The 18,467-nt window shown below is 45.8% G+C and overlaps 1 protein-coding gene across 10 annotated transcripts in view; it reads right to left on the bottom strand.

The window, feature by feature from the left end:
- LOC135367252 (coiled-coil domain-containing protein AGAP005037-like) overlaps window positions 1-18,467 on the bottom strand; it is a 270,487-nt gene that overhangs the window by 226,644 nt on the left and 25,376 nt on the right. The window lies entirely within an intron of this gene.

Genomic DNA, 18,467 nt, shown 5'->3' with positions numbered 1-18,467 from the left:
TCGTTGCCGTAAAGTGAATTTTGCCAGCGCACGGTTACGTGAGCGGGTGTCTGTCTGTAAAACGTTTTTGTGAAACCTGTTAATTTTCGAGCCGGTGAGCAAACGCAAGTTGGCTTCTCCGCTTGAAACCAAATTGTTGCAGGCAAAGCACGCTTTACAGGATCACAACGCTCCGTGAAATTCGTTGGATGGTATCGTGCACCTGCATCATTTCATGTCTCCAAAAAATATATTTCGTCACCTTTGTTAATAACTCAGTTGTTGACAAAAAAAAAACAGAAAAGGGACAAAGAGCACACAGCGTTAATCAATGTGGTGACACGCAAATACATCGGCAGCAAAGAAGCTACAGTTGAAAGGTAAGTGACATTTGTTCGGCACCATTTTGTCTTCACAACTGAACCGCTGCACCTGCCTTTCATAGCCGGGATGGAATGTCGTGCTTTCCTATTCTACGAATAGTTTTAGTGATGTAAAAGAAGGCACAAAACCGCATCCTTCCAGAATGTACGATGTCCCTTTCAAGCAATAATAACCAATAATCAATTGTCCCAAGTAACTATTTCCAATTTCTACAATACAAATTAAAAATTATGTATCCATGACGAAGCATTTGTCATGACCTGCGTACTTCGCATCCCCTGACGCTATAACGAGGAAAAGACGTGTTACATGACATTTCCCGTTTCAGGCGGATGGAGAAGCTTCTTCCTGAAGCAGACATGCAAAAAGAAAGAGAGAGGGAAATATATATATATATATATATGTACATGAGGCGTCTTAACAGCTCTCAGAGTCTGTGAGATCCACCGTTTTCAGAACGTTTCTACTTCATTCATACTTCACTGCGTACGGTAAAAAGAAGGAAACAAGCCCTCCTGACATCTAAGCATCCAGCACATTTTCGTCAGACCGCGAAGTGTATGTGGCTGGAGCAAAATATATATCGTTTTATTTCTACGAAGGTACGGAGCCCTTTCAGGAATAAGTATCTGCAGCGATAATGTACGGCAAATGCGTTAGGGATTACAGAGGATTGTGGGAAGTGACATTTCCGCTGGCAGGGAGTTCGCATAAAAACTTCCTACGATCGCACAATAAATATGAGACATAAGGCGACATTTCGAACAAAGAAAGGAATGGAAAATCGGTTCCTTGAAGATTACTCGGTTATTCAGCTTTAGGCTTTTCCATGAGAACGTGATATGTATTTTTTCATATTCTTTTTTTTTTTTATCTGCTAGTGTTGACGTGCTGCTTGACCACATCGCAGGATGACGCTATACAGTGAACCCTCTTTAATATGACCCGCAATAATGTAACATGCGCGCTTTACGACCATACTCCTGGGGAACAATGCAGTGAAACCTCTGCAAATCCCCCCCCCCCCATTAATATGACAATTCCGCATTATGACCAAACTTTTCGGGAACGATCACGGGCATAATAACGAGGGTTCACTGTACTCTTTCCGAACTCTTTCCGATTTTACTGGAAATGCAAAATCAAAACTGCTAGTTTCCTTGGACGTGATTGACATAAAACGTCTGCTGCATCGCAATGCTGACTTAGTCTGCCATCTACTGCACTCCATCAACGACATTTATATTCAGCGAGAACCGTGTTCTTTGTTCCAATCGCTATATGATCACATAAAAGCATATGTGTCGTCTGCAACGACGAGACTCCCTAATTCAGTAACAGACAACGTGAAACAAATAACTGGCTGCCTCGATCCCATGACTACGGCGGCTAACACAGTGACAGTGACGCGGGTTCAAACCCGGCCAAGGGCGGTGGCAACTTGGTGGAAGGGTACAAGTTGATCAGACACGCCGTCTTCCGCGAGGGACGTTAAATGTGGTGTATCGTGTGTGTCGAAATTTCGGCGCACGCTCATGATCGCAGTTGTCCCTCGACGTAAAGCCCGAATTATTATTATTATTACAGCCTTCTATAGGTAGCATAGTTACCTGCTTTACACCCATAACCAGAGGTATAACTCCCCAACCTTTTGGTGTACAGCGTAAGTAGCAGGCCAGTTACCCCCCAAAAGGTGTAACGACGCTGCCCTTTTTTTCTGAGACAGTGGTGACGTCATATGGGTGGCCCTTTTTCTGGGAACAGGGCATCCCTTCTCATTCCTCCATCCGTTTGTCCTTCCAAAGAGTTGGCTTCACCGATGCCACAGATAAACATGATGCCACACACAGCATCATAATGCAGCATGATGCCACACACAGATAAACACCGATGCCACAGATAAACTAAACGACGTGACGTAGCCCTTAAGAGTCCGACGTGCTTTCCTCGGCCGGAGCTATGGAAACGAGCCGCCATTAGCCACATGGGAAGCCATTTGTAGCCACAGAAAGCGTGTGCAACGGTTGGCCGAAGCAGACGACATCTCCACTTGTTTGCTCATGTGGCGATGGAGGGAGAGGTGGTGGGGGCAATAATAAGCAGGTCGCAATCTAGATGGCGTTGGCTTCATCCGTTCACTCTGCATACGCGCGGTCCACTTCCACAAAAGGTCGGTGGTCGACAATACCTTCAACAAGCAAGTGTAATACTTTCCACTTTGAGTGACACAAACACAGTGTCAAAGGATCCTCGTTCGTGGTAGCATGGAAAAGATTAGACGCACCTGTTTTCAATATGTATGCAAATTCCCGGACACACGTCGTTTACAAAGGCATGGCTCGAACAGAGAAAGAGTGGAAGCAAAACTCGAGAGTGTCACGCAAGATAAGTACACAGAGGGAACTGGTCTGTCGTCACAAAAGGAGGAACAAACAAACGGTCTCAAAGTGTAACTTGTATAAGAGACGTGTCAAGTCGCCGGAGGACAAAGACGGGCAAAAAAGAAAAGTGGGGAATGAAACTTCGGCACGTGGACCTAAAAGGAACGAAAGGTGCTGGGTTTTTCTTTTTTTTTTTCCTTATTTTTCTTGGAAGGCAAGATTCGAGAAAATTTACTCGCACGCGAAGCAAATGCATGCTTCCACAAATGATTGAGGTTACTGCAGCAGAGCTCTGGATGGTGTACAATTTTCCAGCTGTATTTTGCAATCCATTTCTAGCACCTCTACTATTTGGATTAGATTCGTGTCCACGGGTATCCTGCGCGTTTCGAGGTCCGTCGAAATCCACGTAAACATATTTGCATTTCGAATATTCGCGTTGCGCGCGATTCGATATACGTGACATTCGCTATGTACAAAAAAAAATCATTTTATTCCTTGTTCCAGTTTTCTGTCAGAACGAATGTCATTCGAGTATTCATACATAGTGTCGAATGCATGATATGCATATCTCGTATATCGCTTTCAGAGTCCTTATCCTATCAGTACGAACATACCGAACGAGTTGCTCCTCTATAAACACATGCGAAAAACGCAGTCCGAAAATATGTTTCACGCCTCGAGTGGAGCTAAGAGCGGGAAGAAGTGGAATAAACTGCCCTCCATATGCACCAAGCGAACCAAAAAAAGAAATCAAATAATGTAATCTCAGTCTTTTATGTTACTATTCTCTGGAGGGAGCCGAGTGCGCTTTGATTAGATTGGCTTCGGCGCAAGTTCGGCTGCCGACGTGCATAAAATATAGAGGAAGATGACTTTCAGAATGAAGTGTCAGAGAACGTTGCCTCTAAACACAGCGCGATTTCAATTTGGGATCCTGGAAATTGAATCTCAACTCGTGATGGAGCCGCGCCTGTTACTTTTTTGTGGGAATAAAATGCGAGAAATCGGACGAATTAACGACTGAGAGGAAAATGATATACTGAGAACAGAGGCGCACATACAGATTGCAGAACGACACATACTGGCGTTCAAAGGGGTGAACTTCGAAATAGAGTAATCGAAATCCCCGCTGCAAAATAAACCACTGGAAATAAACGTAATTTGACTATAAAACGCACCTGGACAGAAAAATGCAAACACCGAACTTGGACTAACCTAATAATAAACTAGACAACGTGGTGTTCCGTCGTATCTGCCCCCGTTAAGCCTAACGGCCGCTAAAATTTTGCTTTGGACAGACATTGAAAACCCGTGATTCGTGTGGTTAAATAATGATACCGTCTTTTTAAACACGGCATATTTCATCTTAAGAAAGAATCGAGCATTCTCTTTGATTTTCCTTGTTTCGAGAACGGGAATTTCCAGATCGGGGATTTCGCAACCGGGAATATCGAGGTCCACCCGTTTAAAGAAAAATCGGGACACTAGTAGTCCGGGTGATACGAGTAGTATGCCAGCGAACTAGAAACCGTAGCTGGTTACCTGCTACAGTAAGGAGTTACTTTAACAACAACTTTTAACAGGAACTTGAATTAACGACTGCTTAGGTGCAACAAGTGCAAGTATAATTGTGGTTGGACAGCACAAGCGCTGAAATCACGTTTTTGATGGTTTTATTTACTTGACCTTAGTTTTCCATCAGTAACTGTTGAGTAAGTAGGTTAGTTTATACTCCAACTCTAGCTGCAATATTCGCACATTTCGAAAAAAATCTACTTTAGTTACTTTTTCTTAAAGGGACCGTCACATCCAGAAACCGATCTATGAAACAAATAGCACTATGTTCGGCATCGCCCGACGATGTACTTGGCGATTTTTTTCGTTCGAAAAGTGCTTAGATATTAAATAAAACTTTAAAACCCTTTGGGATACTCCCCTTCACAACGTTACACAACTGTTCACACAACCATACGCAACGCTAGCGCAAGACAGCATTCGCAGCCAAACGTGCCTTCCGGGCTTACTCCGATTCAACTTGGCGGCGCAGTTCTCCCAGCCTTTTTTTCGCCGCCGCTGCTTCGCACAGCTTTCATAACCCATGGCGCGCCCACGCAGAAACGTCAACCTGTCGACCACCACAGCTGCACTGTGCCGAGTGTCGACGCGCCGGCGCCGCGTCGCACTCTCCACGCGCCCTCTCCTTCCTTCTCCACCTACCACGCATGCGCGCCACGCCGTGGCTACAGACAGACCACGCCGCGTTTCTTGCGTACCGAAGAGTCTAATGCTCACGCATTAATAAACGAATTTTAAAGATCAGCGTTGCTTCCGCAGCTGCGAAGGCTCCGGTGGCAAAGACATAAGCGTGTCGTCAGAAGGCGTGAGAGGGCCTCGCTCAGAGGAGAGAGGCGCCGTCTCCACACGCCCGCATCACCGTCACTGTACCGCCGCGACATCCCTTCTCTCAAGGCCACGCTCTGATTGGTGGTGTAGGGAATGACGTTTTCGCCTTTTTCCAGAGAGGGAATTCCGGCGTACTCTCAACCTCCGGCGTCTGCTCTTGTCATGTATTCCATCGAATAGCAGTCAAACTGCGCCATTATTTTGCGTGGGATTTTCGATGCCGCGGTCAACGAAGAATAAAATGGCACCATAGTTTCGAAAGACTGGAACGGCTTTTCCCGCAACTAGAACACAGTCAAGAAACGTATGCTGTTTTTTCCGATTTCCCTTTCCAAAACACCGAAAATCTCCACGAGCGTTTTCACCCTGCCTGAGACTCAATTAAGTTCAGCTCAGCTTCTCAATTGTCTCTCCTTTAAGGGCAGCGCGGAGTTTGAAGTTGGCCACACCCAGAAGGCTGCCTTCATCAACACCGTGTGCAGAATTCCTGACGCGCCATAATCAAGCTTCAACTGCTCGCTAGGAGCGCAGCCACATATTTCGGCATTCCATTTGGGAAGAAATTCCGCCGTCGCCATTTTAGCGTCTTCTTAAGCGTTATCTGGCATGCCATCTCTTCATATTGGACATGGCCTCGGGAAGAGAGCTCCCGTTTTCTTTCCCCTTTTTTTCGCTTTTCCCTAATACATTATAAACGAATGTCAAATGGATCCGTGATTGTGCAAGGAAGGCACAGAAATGCTCTTCTCGAAGCAACGCTATTGGCTCTATTTGCCTCCGAGTCGTTAGGTTGTTGGGCCAATCGCGTTTCGCCTGAACTTATGCGCTCAATGTTATCAGACTGAGAGTGGGGGGAAAGGGAGAAACGAGTATAAAAGCGCATAGAAGGGAACACCGCTTTAGAACGTTCGAGAGAGAAAAAAAAAAAACTCGACTGGTCCGGAAATTAATGAGAGCTGCGTTAGACGATGTTTTTGAATGCCTTCTCTTTCGTTTTGCGGCGCTCTTAGATGATGTTCGCAGCTCGTTTTCGAAGCGAAGACAGGAAGCAATCGCGTTCGCTGCGAAATGGGGAGCGGTGTGCCGGTACGCTGACGAGATATGACATGAAGGATTGTGTGCACGTGCGGAACTGTTGCCAGAATGAACTGGTCGACGACGACGTTATAGAAGTACGTCAGCTTAGAAAGTTCGCTTTTCTTTTCTCTTTCTCCCTTTTTTCTTGCTCGGCGTATTGCATGGGCCTTGTCTGCACTCCAGTTCCTTCAATTTAATTAGGAAGGAAATGACGCGGAGACAAGGTTTCGCAATGCATGTGGTCTTTCTTCATATTCTCCTTTTTTTTCTGTTTGCGTACCAGTTTATTTGCGGTTCTTTTCACCTTTCATCAACCTGACGTGGAAGTGTGGGATGTTGGGCTTGTGGGTAGTTACCAACAAGTGAGAGAAGCGCGCACACACGAGGAGACATCCTATGACACGCTGAATGTGTGATGTGTCCTGTGTGGGCCCCCAGCGATTCCGACATTTTACCCTCACTTTGTCGATACTTTTGAACTACATGTTGAACTCCATTACCATCTCTGTTTTCTCAGGACATCATCTCTGTTTTTTCATCATCTCATCATCTGTCTGTATAAGTGTACTGGGGTAGCCAGTTCGACTTCGTCGAAACTCACATCCCCTTTTTTTTTCTTTATCACATCACATCACATCACAGGAGACAGACACACATGCCCTCTCCTGTGTTTTTCTCTCGTTGTCTTCGGCATATTTACGCTTCTTCTTTCGTTTATTTTTTTATTTTTTCGCTCATGGAGCATGACATGTCGGCGCAAAACTAAAAACGTGTCTTATGTCTTCCGCTCGATTTTTTTTTTTCTGATACACACATCCCTAGGACATTTGCCATACGTTGCCGCGTATCGAATGTAAGCAGGATATGATTATTCTAAAATTCGATATTTATTTTTCAGCTGTTTTCGCTTTGGTTTTTTCAGCTGATTTCCGGTTAAGTCGCGCCTCCTCGAAGATTCCGTGTTTGCCGTCCTCCGACGTTCTTTAAATCTCTGTTAGCACCGCGAAACAACTATAGCAGCGAGAGCGCAAGATCTCGTCGAAGCTCTCATCAAGTGTGAGGCTTAAAACGTGAACGTACGAAACCACGAAGCCTGCACGTGACTGCGCCGCGCGTGCTCGGAAATGGTTCGTGGGAGTTTTTCGGCTATGTCCTGCTACGATGATATAATAGCACTTGCGTCATTTATGACAGAGACCAAACACGTAGTACATCGAATGATGATGCTGTGTTAGCCCATATACACGCACATACATTGACGTCATGATGTGATGGGCTATTCACCGCCTTTATGGCAGGCCATGTGATGGGCCAACAGAGTCCAGCACGCTGAGGAAGCAACAGAAAGCAATGCGCTCCCATTACAAGGATGTTCTATGGTGTTCCCGAAGGGAAAGAAAATGAGACGAAGCGGAGGACAGTGCTAATATTAGCCTGTCTGTCAGAGAACCAACAGAAAAGCCTCAGGCAGACGCAGTACTGGAAAACACACCAAGCGTATAGGCAAACGGGAAGAGAAATACTCCTTCTGTAGGGAGACTCCTGCACTTTCATTTATTTGTTCACTCTGTGGGCAACCTTGATGAATAGTGTGCTCGCGCAAGATAACGGCAGTTCTTTCAGGCGTCCTTTTTTCGTCACTACAAGCAGGAATAATGAAAACGGTCTCTTCTTTCTTCGAGGGGTGCCCCGAGGGCTGCGTCCTCTGGTGTCGAAATGTGGCGTCTCTCTTGGCTTCACTCCGGTGTTTTATTAACCTTTACGCAAATTATGTATAACTCTTTCAGGCCTTGCCGATGCGCAAGGCGGGTGCATTCAGAAGTGCGAGTCAACGCTGTTAGGGGAAAAAAAAAGTACTAGGAATAGAGCTATCACGGGACTTTGTGAAAAGAATGTGTTCATCAGTGAAGAGAGAAAAAAAAAACGTTATCGTATGTCATAGGTATTCATCTAATAATTCGAGGCACGCTTCAACCAGCACACAGCGGCCGCAATCAACTGGCAGGAAGATCCTCATCCAGAACCTAAAACTGCGGCCTTCCCAGTATCGTCCGGTGTAACGACTTCAACTGAACAGCTACGGCAATACAGGTCACAAAGAGATTGTCTGCGTCCACGTGAAAGATCTTAGTTCATTTCATACAGCGAAGGCTGGTAAGCGTTCCGGAATAGAAAGGATTTCAGGAGATCCCTTGTGTCAAGTGCTGAAGAAGGAAAAAGCACAAGACTTATGCACTCTTGAAACAAAACAACTTTTACCACGCGTTATCGAATGCGGCATACCAAGAACAACTCACGAGTCGGTACAAACGACGTTATACAAGCGCCTCTCCGGGAGTTTCAACTTGAAACCGGTAGCGACAGACCGTTTACAAGATGACGGCAACTGGATAGCATCGACAGCGAAAGAGAGGATGGCAGGATGTTTTATACTCTGAACGAAATATCTCGGATACGGATACCTGAAGGAAAGGGTATACGTATACGAATGGAACGATTTGTCTTTGAATGACGGCAGTTGAAGAAAAGGCACCAGTAGTGGGATTTGAACCCATACCCCTGATTGCCAGTCAGAGATGCTACCATGCTGTCTGGGGTTTTTCCTGGGTTTTCCTCGGACGCTTTCAGACATATGTCGGCACAGTTCCCTTAGAAGTCGGCCCAGGATGCACATTTCCCCAGGGCGTTAATCGTGACGTTGCCCACCTCTGTGACGGCAATCCCTTTCACCGCCACAACCACTACACAAAAAAAAAGAAAATCTTTCCACAACTCGCTCCCAACGGTTCGTGCGTTGCGAGATAGGCGCGATGTAATGTTGACTATACAAAAATACAGCGACAGAGCTGGAAGAATTTGTAACTCGTACATAAAAAGGAGCTGCAAAAAGCGGAAAAAGAACGGAAAATGGGAGAGCAGCAAAATACGAAATCCTATCAGGTGTGCGCGGAAGAGATTCTTTCTGAAATCGCCTTTACCAGAGCCACTCGGGCTTCCGTCTGCATCTCCAGCCCCTCGCGTAAAGCTAGATTGTTTTATCACCCTGATTTTCAGAGAGCGTAAAACCCGAACCCACAAGGGTCTCGGCAGAATCATGAGCCGGCGAAAACCTCTTAGGGTTCCTGCATTCTCCGCATTGGCTGCAATCTTCTTGGGGATAGGAACACCGCAAATCTACCTCTTGCGCCCCCAGAGCTCATGTCGCATCAGTGATTCAGCGGTTTGAAAGTTTCGCTGCCGGTGTACGGCGAGCGTGTAAGCTGCTCCGAGTGAATCCCTGCGGAGCAGACGTCGTTAGGCTGCGTCATCTGCGGCAGCGCGCAGGCGCCGCTTTGGACATGGTGCTTGAATCATTCAAGGCTTCTTGGTCAAGTCTATAATGCATTACAAGAGGGAAGCACCGCGTCAACTATAACGCATGGACGTAGAAATGAAAGGTATTTAGGTGTTTAGAAGTTTCCAAATGTTGGTGATATTCTTATCTGATTAGTCGACCACTCCAATCCAGCAGCAGCGGCTGGAAGATCGTTATCCGTCCAAAGCTTGTCAGTTCGGTAGGAGGTCTGTGTCGAATGTCCAAGAACGAGAACAACTATCTTTTGCTGGATGTGAACCAGTCCGTTCATCCGACTGTGTGACTAGATATACAACGTGGACCACGAGCAGGCCGTGCCAAACCAGGGATTGAGAAGCCCCTGAGGTAGGCCTTATTCTGCTGAGAAGCACCTTTTCTCGATACGCTACAGGGCCTCCCTTCCCAATTGTGAAGTCTACTGCGAGAATAAAATGAAAACGAAACGAAATCTATGCTGTCAAGGTCAAGTACTGGCGCATGGACCCATTGGTGGTTGTTGCGTGTGTCCTCGGTAACAACCTAACAAAACGACGTGCTTCACAAACCACGGAGTTGTCTCTACTCTAGGACAGCTCTAGTATTTAGACGCCGTAGGCGTGCCACAGCGTAGCACGACACGGGAGACATAGTCCTTCCGCAGCCATTGCACAGTGTGTGCTATTGCTTAACCTTCTCCCGTGAAAGTAGTCTCACAGAACCGCCACACTGGGGCACAGGCATCTCGTTAGGCAAAGCTCTAAACACTCCTTGGCTGCCCTTACCTTTTCCTCACAAACCTGTGACGCCCACAAAAATGTCGCCCTCTAACATATTCAGATGACCAGTGTTTAATAAACCGGGCATGGTCGTCGTTTACTTCCATTTCCTTTTTTGAGAGATCACCAAATAAGGAACCACCTGTGGAGCTCCACTTTATACCCGAGCCTTCTGCCGCATAATTAACCCCCCGTCCTTCCCCGGCACCTTTTTTTAGATGCAGACGACGACAAAGCTTGCCAGAAACGCATAATAATTAGGATCAAGCTTGGCAACCATGGCGAGGAAAAGAAACGCAGAAGACACGAGGTATACACGGGGTTAACTTCTATCGCAAACATCTCACCTTTTCTCTTATTTTTTCGTCTTGCCCTTCTGTGTACAGAAGTCGTCATCGTCTTTAAGTGACACTATTTCTTCTTATGAGTGCAGGGCGTATTTTCTGTTTATGAAGCGCGGGCCAACAACTAAGTAATGCTCTGATTAGAGGTGCAAAACGACTGATGCCGAAAGTAAGCATCAACATCATGACGATCATCAACATTATAAGGTAAGGTGATGAAACCAGTACGGGCAGCGAACTATCGGCAAATCAATTTACTTCGTTGTTACAAGATACATACTTATTGCATATCATTGCACGACATTATAACGCTGTTTAATTCCTTATATCCTCATCAGAAGGCTCAGATTATTTTGGTACAACGTGTTTTCGACATAGCGTCTTCAGCTGAAGAGGAAGTAAAACGTAAAGAAGCCGCCAATTGGACAGCGTATGAACACGACTGGGAGAACGGCACTGGATTCGAATCGTGGCCACCTGATGTGCTGTCCGGGTGTTTTCCCTGAGCCTTCCTCAAATGCTCTAAGGCAAATGTCGGGATAACTCCCTACGAAGTCGTCCCAGGACTCCACTGAGCACAATACCACCGTATCAGGCAGGAAAACACCTCTGTATAGTACCGACATCACCACCACCACCACCACCACCACCGCTACAGTCTAAAAGCAGAACTTCACCACATAACACGTTCCGCTCCAACCACTGCACCGAATTACATGTTTATCGCCTGTGATTTGAGGATCGAGCGGTGCGTACGTCTTGGTAATTAGCGTACATCCAAATTGCAACAGAAAAGGCGTACGCCTCGGTGAAGTTGGTGTGGCTCGGAAATACAACACCTATCACTACCACCACCACATTACTTTTAGTGTGCACGGTCCTTCGAGAGGATACATGCTGGTGTAAGAACTATATTTCGAAAACGACCACGGTGCATGAGCTCCCTGGTCCACTCGGGGAGCCTATCTATAGGTCCAAGACACCAGGACATCCCGAAAGCATGAACGAGTTCGGAATATCTTTTTAAGGATTCCAATACCACCTTGCACTTTACCTGTTCACCTGACAACCAAATTCGCAAACAATAACGCTCTCTTGTGCAAGGCAGTGCAAGCTGCTGAGAGGAGAATTCGCTCTTCTGAAAAATGGTCGACCAGCACGCATTACTTTCGTTCCGGGAATCGTTTCAAAGCAGACGACAAGCTTAGCTCGAAAAAGAAGCAACTTCGGTAAACTCCTTGTGAAAAATATTCTCATCATCCTGCAGGTCTAGTTGTTTTTCTGTCTCCTTTTTTGTTTTAACTTTATGCGAGGGCTTTTCAATTTCACTGATAGAAATTGGAACGCCCGCTCAACCGGAGCGCTTCTTTTTGTGCCGACGTCGTGGCTGTACAAATGCGCTTTGCATGATCTGCATTATGGTACGTACGTCTGCGCTCCGTCCGCGTTTATGATGACGACCCCTGTACTTCTCGTATTAGTTTTATTGCGCAATGCATCAATTTTTGCTCCGGCGCAAACGTATGGAAAAAAAAGTTCGTTTGAGTGTTTTTTGTCTGGGTCCAACCGCAAACGGTCGCCTAGCGACGCAAAAGCTTCGCACACACTACCGCTTTCATGCGTCTCGATTTCTCTAAACGCGAGTCGAAGAATCAAGCATTACTTTTCAAACACAATAAAAATTCAACCAACAGACAGAAAAACACATTTTATCTGATCCTATCAGCGATTCCATTTCCGTTCTTTTCTAACAGGTCCACTACAACAACAACAACAAGGAAGCAAAGAAGCTGGCCCTCGGTAAACAGCAATCGTCTCTTTGTAAACATCGCAAAGCGGGGCGCAAAAAGGTAGCCCGTCTTTCTTCAGTACCCCCATTTCTGCGAAGGAAGGACTAAAAGAATCCTCCGGAAGCAGAAAAGAGAACATCCCTCGAGCGGCGACCGCAACGACGATGCCGTGAGAAGAGCGGGCAAGCTGAGAACAGACACGATCAATACACGAGCCTGTCGTATAGAGTCGTTAACATTTCAGCGAATCCTGGATGCTTTCGTAGAAACAAAGGAGAGCAGGTCTCTCTATCGCGCGAACTAGCTGCACCCTAAACACGCAACTTCACCGCATAGCATGTTCATAACTTCGTAGCTATCAGTCATTCCAAATGGCATCGTGTTCCCTCCTGGATTATTGTGCAGAAAAATGGCATATGCGTTTCGTTTTTTTTTTTTTGTTTTTTTTACAATCGGGATTGATGTTAATGCTCAGAAAAAGGCGTGCACCATCTAAAGTAAACGAAGTCTTATCGTTTACACAATCCGTCAATCACGACTACGGCCATTATCTACGGTCACTATCTTGTCTACGGCCGTTGCTATGAAGATGAGCCGCCATCAGCCGAACGGGTAGCCACCGAGAGCCACACAAAGCCTGTGTTTGAAATCGTCCGCGGTGCTTTGCTGACATCCTGACCTATGTGTCTACGTGCGGAGGACGGAGAAGAGGCATTAAATACGCCTTTTACACCTAGGCGGCGTTGCCGGAGCTATGGAGACAAGCCGGCATTAACCGGATGAGCAGCCACTGGTGGCCACGGAAAGCCTGCGTTCGAAATCGTCTGTGGCGACTGACTGCGCAGACGACACTGCGACTCCAAACGTCTACGGGGTGAAACAGTGAGAGGATTTGTTAATAAGGCCTGCTGTAGTTACATGGCGTTGGTATGCCATGCTCTCTCTGTCTCTCTTTCTCTCTCTCCCTCCCTTCAAGTCAGCAGGGGGCATTCATTCAGCGCAGCCGTCGGCTTTCAATGTAGTAAGCGGTGAAGATGTATTTCGAATGCGCGAACGTACGAGAGAAAGGACGCGCGCAACCCATAACCTTCAGGTGGCCTATTGCAGATTGCAATTAAGAAACGGCAACTAATCAATATCATAATATATCAGGCGCACCATCAATAAGATAGCCGAGTTACTCAAGACCACCGACGGCATTCCGACGCGTAGAATGATGTCGGTTTTAGTGTCTCTTACGTGCTGGCATGGACGCGACCTGGACAGAAATAAATACCGAAGAGGCCACGTTGTCGTAGAATGCTCTCTCGATCTTGAAATATTGAGTTGTATTCCACGGCTGTACGTTCCAGGAATGATCTGCAGCAGGTCCAAACGGGTGCATTACCAATTTATTGGATGTACCGTTTGTAGAAGACCAACAGGAACTCCAGAAGGGGATATATCATAGCAGTCACATTATCATAGTGCGCATGCCCCAGGGAATGAGAGAGCTCGGGATCTTATCGATATTGAGAAGATAATCTTTTATGCATTGGGCAGCCGAATGGGTCATCTACCTGCGTAAATCTTGCAACCAATATGCAGCGTGCGTTAGATGATGATGATAATACTATTAGGGTTTTTCTGGCGCATCGACAACTAGCAACGTGCGTTAGAAGTGTGATAGTACTTCTAAAGCGGGGCGTTTCAGAAACCACTCATTATTATAATTCATTTTCTTCGCAGGGGTCTAAATAGATATCACGTTTTCATACTTGCACCTAATTTACGTCATCGAAATCCATGAGCTTGACAATGTATTCTCCCAATATACTATTTCTTTATGTGGTGCAGAAGTTACACAAAGTTAATCCTTAATGTGCGCTAAATATGCGCCCGACATTGCACATATCTGGCAACATAGTCTTTCCTTTTTCAGCCACATATCAATTATGTTATAGAAGTAAAATTAAAATTACGCCCTCAACCAAATGGGACATCTCTCTCCTGTTAACGCGTTACGCACTCTGAACTACGCCCTCATCCACTCAGATCCTGCTGATGTTTTAGACTTATGCTTTTAGAGCAGCGTTTCTCAACCTGGGTTCCGCAAGCCTTGTCCTCAGGTTCCGTGCACTGTTCGGAACCCGCGAGTGTAACCTGACCACCTACCAAGCCTCGCTTCGGACAGCCTTGTCATGGGACCGTGCCCGACATTTGATCTTTAGCATTGCGATTGAAATAGGGATCGCATTACCAGGTTGCAGCGGCTGACGGTCATTACAAGGCTTTTAGAAAGGCGGACAGTGGCTTAACAAGCAGCTCAAATCGACAATTTATTCGCCCTTTTGCTTTTCTCTTGTGTTTCGAAAGCATTACAAGCACTTGGAAACTTTGGAGCTACTCCCCTGCCTACGTGTAGATAGGATGTACAGGCATCAGTTATCCATACGGGGTGTTGTGAAACAGTCGAATTCCCCTTTCCCCTTGTCGAACAGTCTTTTCCCCTCTTTCGTGTTTTTTGTTTTGTTTGTGCTGGCACGACCACGGGTTCCCTCAAATAACAAAAGTTGAGAACCACTGCTTTAGAGGTGTATGGACTCATATATCCCTGTAACCTGCATCCTCTACTCCTGATTCAGAAGCGGGAACTGCGCTTAATTTCTTTCCTTGGGTCCCCGTGAGTCTGTTTCATTTGCTTTCCCCTTGTTGCGTATTTTTAAGGTACGGTCTAGTTAAAGTTCGCTTCCGGAGAGAGTTGGCTGCAGCGTCACAAAACTGTTCGCTTTGCTTTCCTCCTGCACTTTAAGGAAGTAATGTGATCGGCGCCAGCGTGCAGGGCATGCTAGAAAACGACAAAGCCATTATTTTCATTCGCAGGGATCTGGAAAACCGCAGTAAGCTTGTCGAAATTGTTGATTGCAATCAATTCCCCGACTGTTACTCTAGGGAATGACACCATTTTGGCCCAAATATCGCGGGCGGGCGGGCTGCAGAGAGAAGCGATTTTGTTGCATCTCCCATAGACTCCCATGTATTGGAAATTTGACGAACTTTAGTTCGCCAAAAATCAGTGCATCGAGTCAGGTCTTCAAAAATATGTCATTCCCTAGATGAACTCGAGGGGTACACACGTGTACCTGTTTCGTGTAGGAATATAGGGAACTTTACGGGAACCCTGCGAACGAAAATTCCCCATGGACTTTCTTAAGAAGTGAGTCCGCTTTAATGCTTTGAGGCGCAAAATGGCCTGTATCATGTACACTTTCTCCTATACACCATTGCACAGGCTTCAGATTCCACTACAGACTTATATCACCACTTATTCTTTAAGGCATTCGGCGAACGCTTTCCAGTATCCGACTTCTCGCACTAACTTTGGTATCCACTCTGTCTTTTCTTCCGGTTTTCAAATATGGGACATCCTACCTTTACGCATACGCTCTAATCCCAACCCTACGTCATTTAAAACGGCCGTTAAGGCACATTTCCTCGCTGGTACATGGATTTCTCCTGTTTGTGTCTAATACTGCCCTGCTAAGATGTTCCAGGTATTTGTTTTTCACGTGATTTTTGACATCCTTCACGAGACGTATCTATTGCCAAGTGTAAACGTTTGTGTATCTAGACTGTTCGACAGGGCTTGCCCTCTCAGTCCTGTTCCTTTTTTTTTATTTTTATAAATTTTGTATTGAAAAAATAAAAGAAAGAAAGAGCAAACTTCGCTTGCTTCACGAGCCACAGCATCTCGATTGTCAACTTCCGATTTCCAACCTGGCCATTCTGGAACGCTGACCCCGGAGATCCAAAAGGGGGGGGGGGTAAATTGCAGAGGCAGAATGATTGTAATCAGATAGGTGGAGGCTTGAGTCTCGACACCCGCACTCGCCGACTTTTCATCAATTACCGTCTTTCAGATCGAAGCAACGTGAAGCGCGTTGATCTTGTCCTCGACCGGATATTCGACCCCGCAAACTTATTTAGAGTCATCCACCGAGATCGCTCAACACAAATTTTACGACAGTTGACACCAAAGCTGTATATTCGTGCTTACTAATGCGTTAGCATTAGGAGTGTCAAAATGGAAAAAGCTGTATGGATGTATGAATGTATGTACGGATGTATGTATGTATGTATGTATGTATGTATGTATGTATGTATGTATGAATGTATGAATGTATGAATGAATGTATGAATGAATGTATGAATGAATGTATGAATGAATGTATGAATGAATGAATGAATGAATGAATGTATGTGTGTATGTATGTGTGTATGTATGTGTGTATGTGTGTGTGTATGTATGTGTGTGTGTGTGTGTGTGTGTGAGAGCGAGAGAGAGAGAGAGAGAGAGATGGTGAAGCCTCACCAAGACAGCGGTGTAAGTGAACATGCAAAGGGGATATAAGAGGGTAAATGTAAAGGGAGGCAAACGATTTGAAATTGAAGTAGTCGAAGGTAATTAAGAGTAAGAGGTTAAGGGTAATTGAAGGTAATTAGAGGTAATTAAAGGCAATTAAAAGATATTGTAATTAACAGAAAGATTAAATGAAATTAAAGAATACCGAAGGTAACCGCAGGTTGTACCGGAGGTAATTAAATGTAATTAAAGACAATTGACGTCAATTAAAAGGGAACTGAGAGTAGTTAAGGCAAGTAAGCATAATTAAAGGTAATTAAGAGATTACCTCATGTAACGTGCGAGTATCTAAGGTAAGGGTAATTACTGAGCAATTCAAAGTAATTGAGGCGTATTAAAGGTTAATTAAATGGGCATACGTACGGTAATTGAGTGTCAAACCGGCAATCAAGCATTGACTGGAGGTGGACAACCGGAAGTCAGGATAGACCAGAAGCGGAGAACCGGAAGTTGGGTTTAAACCGGAAGCGGATACCAGGAAGTCAAGTATGGACCGGAACAGGCGGTTAATGCTAACGCATTTCTGTGACATTTAACGCTAAATGGTAAGTGATTTTTTTTTTTTTTTGCAGCCCTCTACTCTGTTGCCTAGCGCAACCAAGACTACCCCGCGCAGGAAGAAGCAGTTGCTCCTTGCCGAAAACCTTCCTGCCTTTCAGCAATAGAACTTCCGCGCAAGAAGCAATCGCGCGGATTGCAAACACATGTAAGGAGTAGATGGATTCCTCGCTGCCTCATGTATTATTGATGGAGACAAACTCGCTCGGCCAAGTAAGCAATTCTACAACCAGAGGAAAGGGTCCGCCCCACTCGCCCATCCTTGTCGTCGACAGGTGTATATCTTCTCCCGTCTGTAAACAGCGCGACAGTGGCAATGAAACAGTAATACTACTGTTGTCTTTGCGATGCAGGGAATAACATTTCACGGTGTCTTGGTAGTTAATCTTGCAATATGGAAATGGGCGCTGATCTGAGCGAGTGAGGTCTGTGCGGGAGACATGGGTTACGTGCGCTTGCTCACCCACCGTAAAGCAGCGGACACACAGTTTACGTTTGCGGCGTACATCTTGTTGCGTGTTAACCCAGCCCAACAAATTATACGTGTGACAGGGAAGGCTAAATATTTTTACTTTGCAAGTAAAATGGTGGTAAAACGGCTCGGTTGCGACGCCTGGTGGGAAATAATCCCGAATTTGTCAAGCAACATTGATCTGTGTTTCAGAATGGCTGGAAACGCAGGAGACTTATTGGCATGTCCGCACAGTTCGCTGTTTGCTGGACCCTCGTTACAAAGAGGCCCGCCAGGGGTGCCCCTACTATCCATCCATCCATCCATGGCTTGCTGCTCATGATGACTGCGTAGCCGACACGTAGCCGACTTCTTTACTTTGACCCAGTGTTATGCGCATGCAATGTAGTTTTGCCGCCGTAGTTGACGACAAATGTGCAGTTGGTGGCAACTTCGACACAGTGTTGCCCGTAATTTTCAATTTTGAATTTTCTAAAAAAGTATGAGTGCAATTGGGACGGAAATTGTGGCGTACGAGTACTGAGGACTGCGGCTATCGAAGAGTTTCTGAGGTTGCAGCTCTAC

The sequence above is a fragment of the Ornithodoros turicata genome, chromosome 8, assembly GCF_037126465.1.
Source record: "Ornithodoros turicata isolate Travis chromosome 8, ASM3712646v1, whole genome shotgun sequence".
Lineage (NCBI taxonomy): Eukaryota > Metazoa > Arthropoda > Arachnida > Ixodida > Argasidae > Ornithodoros > Ornithodoros turicata.
This window is presented reverse-complemented; position numbering and strand designations above follow the sequence as displayed.